At 39.6% G+C, this 7711-nt stretch overlaps 1 pseudogene across 4 annotated transcripts; it reads right to left on the bottom strand.

Moving 5' to 3' along the window:
- Nucleotides 1-2586: 2586 nt before the first annotated feature.
- On the bottom strand, nt 2587-7439 carry LOC149569527 (putative pentatricopeptide repeat-containing protein At3g23330 pseudogene; annotated as a pseudogene). 4 transcript variants are annotated; one of them, XR_016362764.1, is made up of 3 exons: nt 3621-7439; nt 3215-3363; nt 2587-3046 (listed from the first exon to the last, which is right to left on the bottom strand). The product of XR_016362764.1 is annotated as a putative pentatricopeptide repeat-containing protein At3g23330 pseudogene, transcript variant X4 (transcript). The 4 variants fall into 4 exon arrangements; XR_016362762.1 differs by having other exon boundaries at nt 3215-7439; XR_016362761.1 differs by having other exon boundaries at nt 2587-3368.
- Between the last annotated feature and the right edge of the window lie 272 nt (nt 7440-7711).

The raw sequence follows: 7711 nt of genomic DNA, 5'->3' as shown, positions 1-7711 counted from the left end.
GGGCCAGAGCAGAGCTTCAACATATATGATAAAGAGATGTTAGCCATTATGCATGCTTTGGATAAATTCAAACAATATTTGGTAGGTAGCAAATTTTGTATCAAAATCGATTATAATAGCCTAAAACACTTTTTGGGACAATTAGATCTCAATGATAGGCAACAGAAGTGGGTGAGCAAGTTACAGTCCTATGATTTTGATATTACATATTTTAAAGGGACACAAAATGTAGTTGCTAATGCTTTATCACGTAGGCCCCATTTGAACTTATTGACAGATATATCGAAGGATTGGAGATACTTGATCCTTGCAGAGTATGCAAAGGATGTGTGGACCACCAGATTCATAGATGAAACTATTCAGGACAACATATACACCCTTGTGAATGAGCTCATCATTTACAAAGAGCGAATATTTTTGGTTCTAGGCTCAATAGTGAGGAGGATGGTTCTGAAATCTTTTCATGATTCACCTATGACAGGACATCCTGGTTCCTACAAGACATACCGACATATTAGAAAGTGCTCCACATGGAAAGGGCTCAAAGCAGAAGTACTTTAGTATATTAGGGAGTGTTCCACCTACCAACATAATAAGTAGGAACACTCCTATCTAGGCGGTTTACTTCAGCCACTTCCGATTCCTGATAGAAAGTGGGTGTTTATCTATGGACTTCATCACAAGATTACCTAGAGCCCAAGGCAGGGACTGCATATATGTGGTTGTGGATCGCCTTACGAAGTTTGCACACTTCTTTTTGATCACTGCTACATACACTGCTACACAGGTGGAAAAGTTGTTCTTCAAGGAGATATTCAAACTACATGGCTTACCTCGGAGCATTGCGAGTGACAGAGACAACAGGTTTATGAGTCATTTTTAACAGGAGCTATTCAAGTTGTGTGCGACAGAGCTCACTCCGAGTACTAGCTACCACCCTTAGACAAATGGTCAAACAAAGATAGTGAATAAATGGGTGGAGAGATATCTCATAAATTATGTAGCAGGGCAACAAAAGACATGGGTAAAGTGGATTTATTTCTATGAGTATTGCTACAATACCACTTATCACATGTCTATTCGGATGTCACCCTTTATGACCCTGTATGGGTATGAGACACCCAATTTTATGGATCTGCTTTTGAGTGACAGTAGAGTGCCTAGTGTAGGTGATTTATTACAGGAGAGTCAAGACATTGTTAAGACTCTCAGGGATAATATAACCAAGACACAGAATCAACAGAAGCAATATGTAGACGAGAAGAGGATAGAGCAAACTTTTGAGGGTGAAGATATGGTGTATCTTATGTTGCAGCCTTATTGCCAATCCACTCTCAAGAAGAGTGGTGCTGAAAAACTTAAGCCACGATACTATGGTCCATTCAGGATTATTAGGAAAGTGGGAGAGGTTGTTTATGAGTTAGATTTGTTAGCAGAGAACAAGGTGCATAATGTTTTTCACGTGTCACGCCTCAAGAAGGCGCTAGGACATCATATTGTTCCTTCTACAGTGCTCCCACCCTTGGATGATGAGGGAAAATTGATATTGGTGCCAGAGGCTATCATTGATTTCAAGGAAAGGAACTTGAGGCGGTGCACTATAAATGAGCATTTGGTGAAATGGAAGGACATGCCAGTAGAGGATGCGACATGGGAGAATGATGAGATTTTGCAGCATTTGAACTTGAAGTTGCTTGAGGACAAGCAATTTCAAAGAGGGCGAACTGTAATGTCCGCATCTTTTTAGCATCTCAATGGAGTTCTTGGCTTTGACATTCTCCAAAGGCTAAGTGGAGAAATAAAAAGAAATTGATTAAATAAATTAAAATAAAAAAGTGACTTTATATTTAATTAATTTAATTAATTGAGAGTGCATTAATTATTGGAAGGGGGAAACTTCTAGTAATTTAATTTTCTAAAAGCACAACTAATTATTGTATTGTAAGAGAGAAGCTTCTAGCAAGTGCATTAATTATTGGAAGGGGGAACTTCGAGTAATTTAATTTCCTAAAAGCACATTAATTATTGGAAAGGGAGAAACTTATAGAGAATGCAATTATTAAATATTTTATTTCCTTCTAGAAGGGTGAAGGAAAAGTATAAATAGAGGTGAGAGCTTTATTGTTTATCATCCGATTATTGTGAATTGCATTTGATATTAAGTTGGGAGAAGAAACTAAAGTTTCTGATTTCAATCAGCCATTGGAGAACGTCAACTCTTTAGTGTTGCAACCATTTGTGGTGAAATATCCATTGAATTCGGTATTCAGGAGAGCTTCAATTCAGGAGTTCTATTTGTGCTTAAATTGGAGAATAGATTTTGGCTACTACAATACGCATGCACGATGCCGCACTGCACTATCTATGTTTGATTTATTTCCATTCTTGGGCATCACTATTATCAAGTTCCTCTTGTAACTATTAGTAGTTATCATTGTATTTTATAAGCATATGATTTTGCTGTGATAATTTAGAATCAAATTTTGACATTATTGTAATCATTATTGTATGTCAATTGTTTGTCAAAATGTCAATTGGCTGTAGGTATGCATTTCATATCTAGTTTTCAGGTATTTGCATTGAAAATACCAAAAGAATTGCACTTGCATATTAGTTCCTTGTAAGAGGATATTACATTGGTATCAGAGCTTGCTTGCAAAGTGTTTGACAAAATGTCGAACAACTGAACTAGAAAAGATTTTGATGTTTGAAGAAGTTATAACCTGTTGGGGTTATTACATCCATCGGTATGCCCATGCTAGTGGTGGATTGTCATGTTGTTTCTCATCAACCTCTTTAGCAGAAGTATTTTCAAGACTGCGTTCCTCTGTTGGATCTCATATAAATTCCTCCTCATTCTCAGCTTTTTCTTCAAATTTTTCTTTATTATCCTTATTTCTGCCACATCTATCCTGACCAACTTGGCCATTATTTGTTTCTCCCCAAAAGAGCCCAAGAAGGGTTTGCGTGTCGTAGCTCATGGAGTACCTTCTCTTCGAGTATTCTGTTGTTCAGTCTCAGCTTCTTCCTCAAGCTTGTAACAAATCTGCATTGAAGGTTAGATAAGATGGTGTAAGCAGTACCTTCAGTTCCCATCATAAAAGAAATCTTCTCAGATATTCTAATTTTAGTGTCATCTCTTATACATGTAAATCACAATATGATAGTGATGAAATTGAAATTGACATTGTCATTTGTGCTCTTGTTCTCCTACCACTCTGAGCGGTATCTTGGAAGAAAAATTGAAGGTCAGCAGATAAGTCCTCATTAGAATGAAATCTTAATTAAATAAGTCGTTCTTCCAATATTACAAATAAATATGAATTTTCTTTATCTTCTGTATCCGTATATGGAATCTTCGACCTGATCTGCCAAACACAACAAAAGTTAACACACAAAAATGTGTAACAAAAAAGATTGAGATGTTAAATTGAAGTTTGGTAAGACGACACCAGTATTCTATGAACCATTGAGGTAGTCCAATTAGCCATTCAAAAGCTAACTTTCTTCATCAGGTTCATACTGTTATGGCAGTCACATGATGAGCTTACCCTTTGATAGTCTATCTGATTTAAGCCAGATGTCACATGCAACAAATTATATGAGCTAAAACCAATCACCTGTTAAACTTGATAATGACGGTTTTAAGCTCCAATCCCACGTAGCATTTGTTAATGGGGAAAGACAAGAACCCATAGTAATTCTCAACTCCAAACTTACTGATTGGCTGACAACCTGAGAGCTAAAAATGATTGTGGCTGCAGTAGTGGTCACCAATGTTTTGGAAAAAAAATCATGTGGCTGCAATTGAGGTATCACTCATTTCTATTTAAGAGGCCATAAGAGCTGAAACAATTATCCATCTCCTCTCAATGGTCTCTGATACTAGTCGTTATGCATGCAATAAGTAGAAGTCCCAAATATAAGCAGGGGAGCAGCTGATCTTAAATATCTTCCAGTTTGGAAGACTATCAAAGCTGTCCGGCATGTTGTCTCATTGTATTGTAACACCTTCATGATGCATATAATTTAAATTCTTCTACTGTATAGTAATATGCATCAAATCTTTCTGCGATTGTTTGCAATATAATAAAGACTATTCACTTTCCTGCACAAACAAATGCTGCATGAGATCATGCTATTACTCCCTCACCAAGTCAGCATCACCAATAATCTCCACAAGAACATGATCCATCATTGAAATGATGAAACCGAATCATATCTCTCACAATGATTTCTCGCTTGGCAATTTTAGATATGAACTTGGCGGCAGTGTGACAGTCCCCACAAACTCGAAGATTCTTGGTGATGCGGATGGGTCTATTGGGGCTTGCATTGAGGAGCCCAAAAGCTATAGCCAGTTTCTCACTGTGGACACAAAGAATCTGCTCCTTTTCCTCCTCTTCTACATCGTGTAGAACAAATGTTGTATCTGGCCTAAATCCGATGTCCTTTATCTTTCTGTCTAAACTCTTCAAAAATGTGAAATTTTTTTCAGATTGTGGGTGTGACTTGTCTCCTACAAAGAATTCATGCACCTTGTTCCTGACCTCAATCCAGCTGCATCCTGGGCTCTTTTTCAGTCCCCTGTCTTTAATCAGGGCTCTCACCTTAGCTACATCGTTCCAACGCCCAGCTGCAGCATAAATATTTGAAAGGAGAACATAATATCCAGTATCTTCAGGTTTTAACTTAAATAGAAAGTCTGCCACCTTTTCTCCTAGCTTCATGTTACCATACGTCCTGCAAGCACCAAGCAGTGCTCCCCACACATCAGCAGTAGGTTCTAATGGCATATTCTTTATGAAGATGTATGCCTCATCTAGGCAACCAGCACGACCAAGAAGATCAACCATGCATGCATAGTGTTCAACTCTTGGAGTGATAGAGTAGTCTTGACTCATACAATCAAAGTATTGCCGACCTTTATCCACCACACCTGCATGGTTACATGCAGATAGAATAGCTACAAAAGTGATATGATCAGGCTTTGTGCCTGTCCGTTGCATCAAGTCAAAAAATTCAAGGGCATCTTCACCGTGCCCATGCATACCGTACCCTGCAATCAAAGAGTTCCACGAAACCAGGTCTTTATTCTGAATTTTATTAAACACCTTCTGTGCAACATCAATACTCCCACATTTCCCATACATATCAATTAGAGAATTGGCAACACTAACATTGGAATCAAATCCCCTTCTCAGTGCATAGTTGTGTATTTCCTTGCCCTGTTGCAAAGTTCCTAACCGAGCACATGCTGGGAGAATGCTCACAATGGTGATGGGATCAGATTTAACTTCTGTTTGTTGAAGTTGGCGAAAAATTTGAAAAGCCTCATTATAATTCCCATTCTGTGCGTAGCCTGCAACCATCGCATTCCATGAAACAACATTCCTATCATACATCTTCTCAAATATTTGACGAGCAAACTGTATTTCCCCACACTTGGAATACATGTCTACCAAGGCACTTACAACAAAAACATCCGACTCAAGCCTGAAACGAATAATGTAATTGTGGATCTCCTTGCCATGCCGCAAAGCTAATGCATTAGCACATGCAGGAAGAACACTAGCAATGGTTGCATAGTCATTTTTCACACCCGATAGCTGCATTTCAGAAAAAAGCTTCAAAGCATGATCATAATGGGTATTCTGGGCATATCCCCCAATTATAGTACTCCAAGAGACTGAATCTCTATTATACAAACCATCAAAGACTTGTTTTGCATCCTGTATACTCCCACATTTAGCATACATGTCCATTAGAGCATTCCACACTAAAACATCAGAAGCAAATCTATTTTTAATCATATAACCATGGATTTCCTTACCATGTTGCAGAGCTGCTATGCGGGCACATGCTGGGAGAACACATGCGATAGTAACAGAATCTGGTTCCATACCTAGGATGTTCATGTCCTTAAAAAGATTTAAGGCGTCAAGACAATTCCCATTTTGTGAATAGCCAGCAATCATTGCACTCCATGAAACAACATCCCGTTTAGGCATTCTGTCAAAGACTTGGCATGCATCACTGATGCAGTAACATTTAGAATACATGTCTATAAGCGTACTACCCACAAAATGATCAGCCTCGAATTCATTTCTAATTACGAAACCATGGGTTTCCTTCCCCTGTTGTAATGCAGAGAAATGGGCACACGCCCTGAGAACACTAGCGATGGTAACCAAGTTTGGTTTCAAACCTGCTAATTGCATTTCCTGAAAGAGTTCCAAGACATCGTCATGATGCTTATTCTGAGCGTACCCCACAATCATTGCATTCCACGAAACGACATCCCTATTTCTATGGGACATTTCATCAAACGCTAGGCGTGCTTCTAGTAACCGCCCACATTTTGAATACATGTGAGTGAGAGCAGATCCCATGAAAGCATCCTTCTCATATCCACTTGTAACAAGAAATCCATGTACCTGTCTTCCCAGATTCAGGCTTTCCAAGTGAGCAGAAGCCTTAAGAACGCTAGCAGTGGAAACAAAATCCGGTTTCACACCTTGTGATTGCATCTCACAGAAATACTTCCAAGTCATATCACAACGCCCATTTTGCGCATACCCAACAATCAACGCATTCCAGGAGATGACATCTTTCACAGACATTTTCTCAAACACTTGACGTGCATCATCAATCCTCCTACATTTTGCGTACATGTCTACTAGAGCACAACCAACAAAGACGCAAGAATCAACTGTTTTGCTTCTAACCAAATAACTATGTATAGATTTACCGTGTTGCAGATGGGAAAGCCCAGCGCATGCCTTGAGAGCGCAAGGAAGAGTAAAACTATCTGCGCGCATGCCGGCCTTCAACATTTCCTTAAAAAAAGCCAAAACCTCATTGAACATGCCTTTCGTTACATACCCTTTAATCGTCACATTCCACTCTTTGAGAGAGCCCGCTCCACTCATATCTATCAGACTTAAGCTTAAGCCATTCCTGGATTCGGATTTGGGTTCTTGTCCAGACGTGATAAATCTTGCCAAGGCAGCTTTAATTATGGGGGATTGTAATGGCAAAAGTAGAAATGCCATTTCAAGACGCTACAAGCTACGGCTTTACAAAACATGCGTAGGCTGAGAGCGGTAATTATATTTAACTTAAACTTGACATTGCTTTTCTCCTCTGCATTTCAATCCTTTTTAACCAGGAGTGATGTAGAATTGGGTTATATACGTTCGCAACCCGGCGGTTCCGTCAATTAATGTCAACAATAGCCCGTCTTACTTCCGTTGGCCAAATGAATTCAAAGTTTTTGGTGGCGTTCATCACCCCATCACACGAGTCAATCCCGAACTCAATCAGCCAAATGAAATGAAAGTTTCGAAGAGCGTTCATCGCAGCGGTCACTCTGGAATTCAAGAGATGAATTGTATCGAAATCAACAAAGAAACAAGGGTTGCCGAACAAGAGATGAATTGTATGTTAGGCTAATGATCCTGGTGCTACGCATCAACTCCGGTTTGAGTCACACTAGGTTTACCACAAATCTTTTTAGGGCGGGGGCCCTAGCTCGGTTGGCTAAATCTTTCCTGTTGCAGGGGGTTGGTCACGGGTTCTAGTCTCCCCCGTCCTCGTGGTACCGGTGGGCGTGTCGCGCCAGCGCTACCGGTCACGTTAAAAAGTTTACCAGGCGCACTGCAGTTTATAGGGGGGCCGTATTGCACCGATTCCTGCAGTCTTAAAAAAA

Source organism: Cupressus sempervirens, chromosome 3 (genome assembly GCF_028749045.1).
Source record: "Cupressus sempervirens isolate cs-2001-9-10 chromosome 3, ASM2874904v1, whole genome shotgun sequence".
NCBI classification, from domain to species: Eukaryota; Viridiplantae; Streptophyta; class Pinopsida; order Cupressales; family Cupressaceae; genus Cupressus; species Cupressus sempervirens.
Note: the sequence above shows the minus strand (reverse complement) of the source record. Positions and strands in the feature narration are given on the sequence as shown.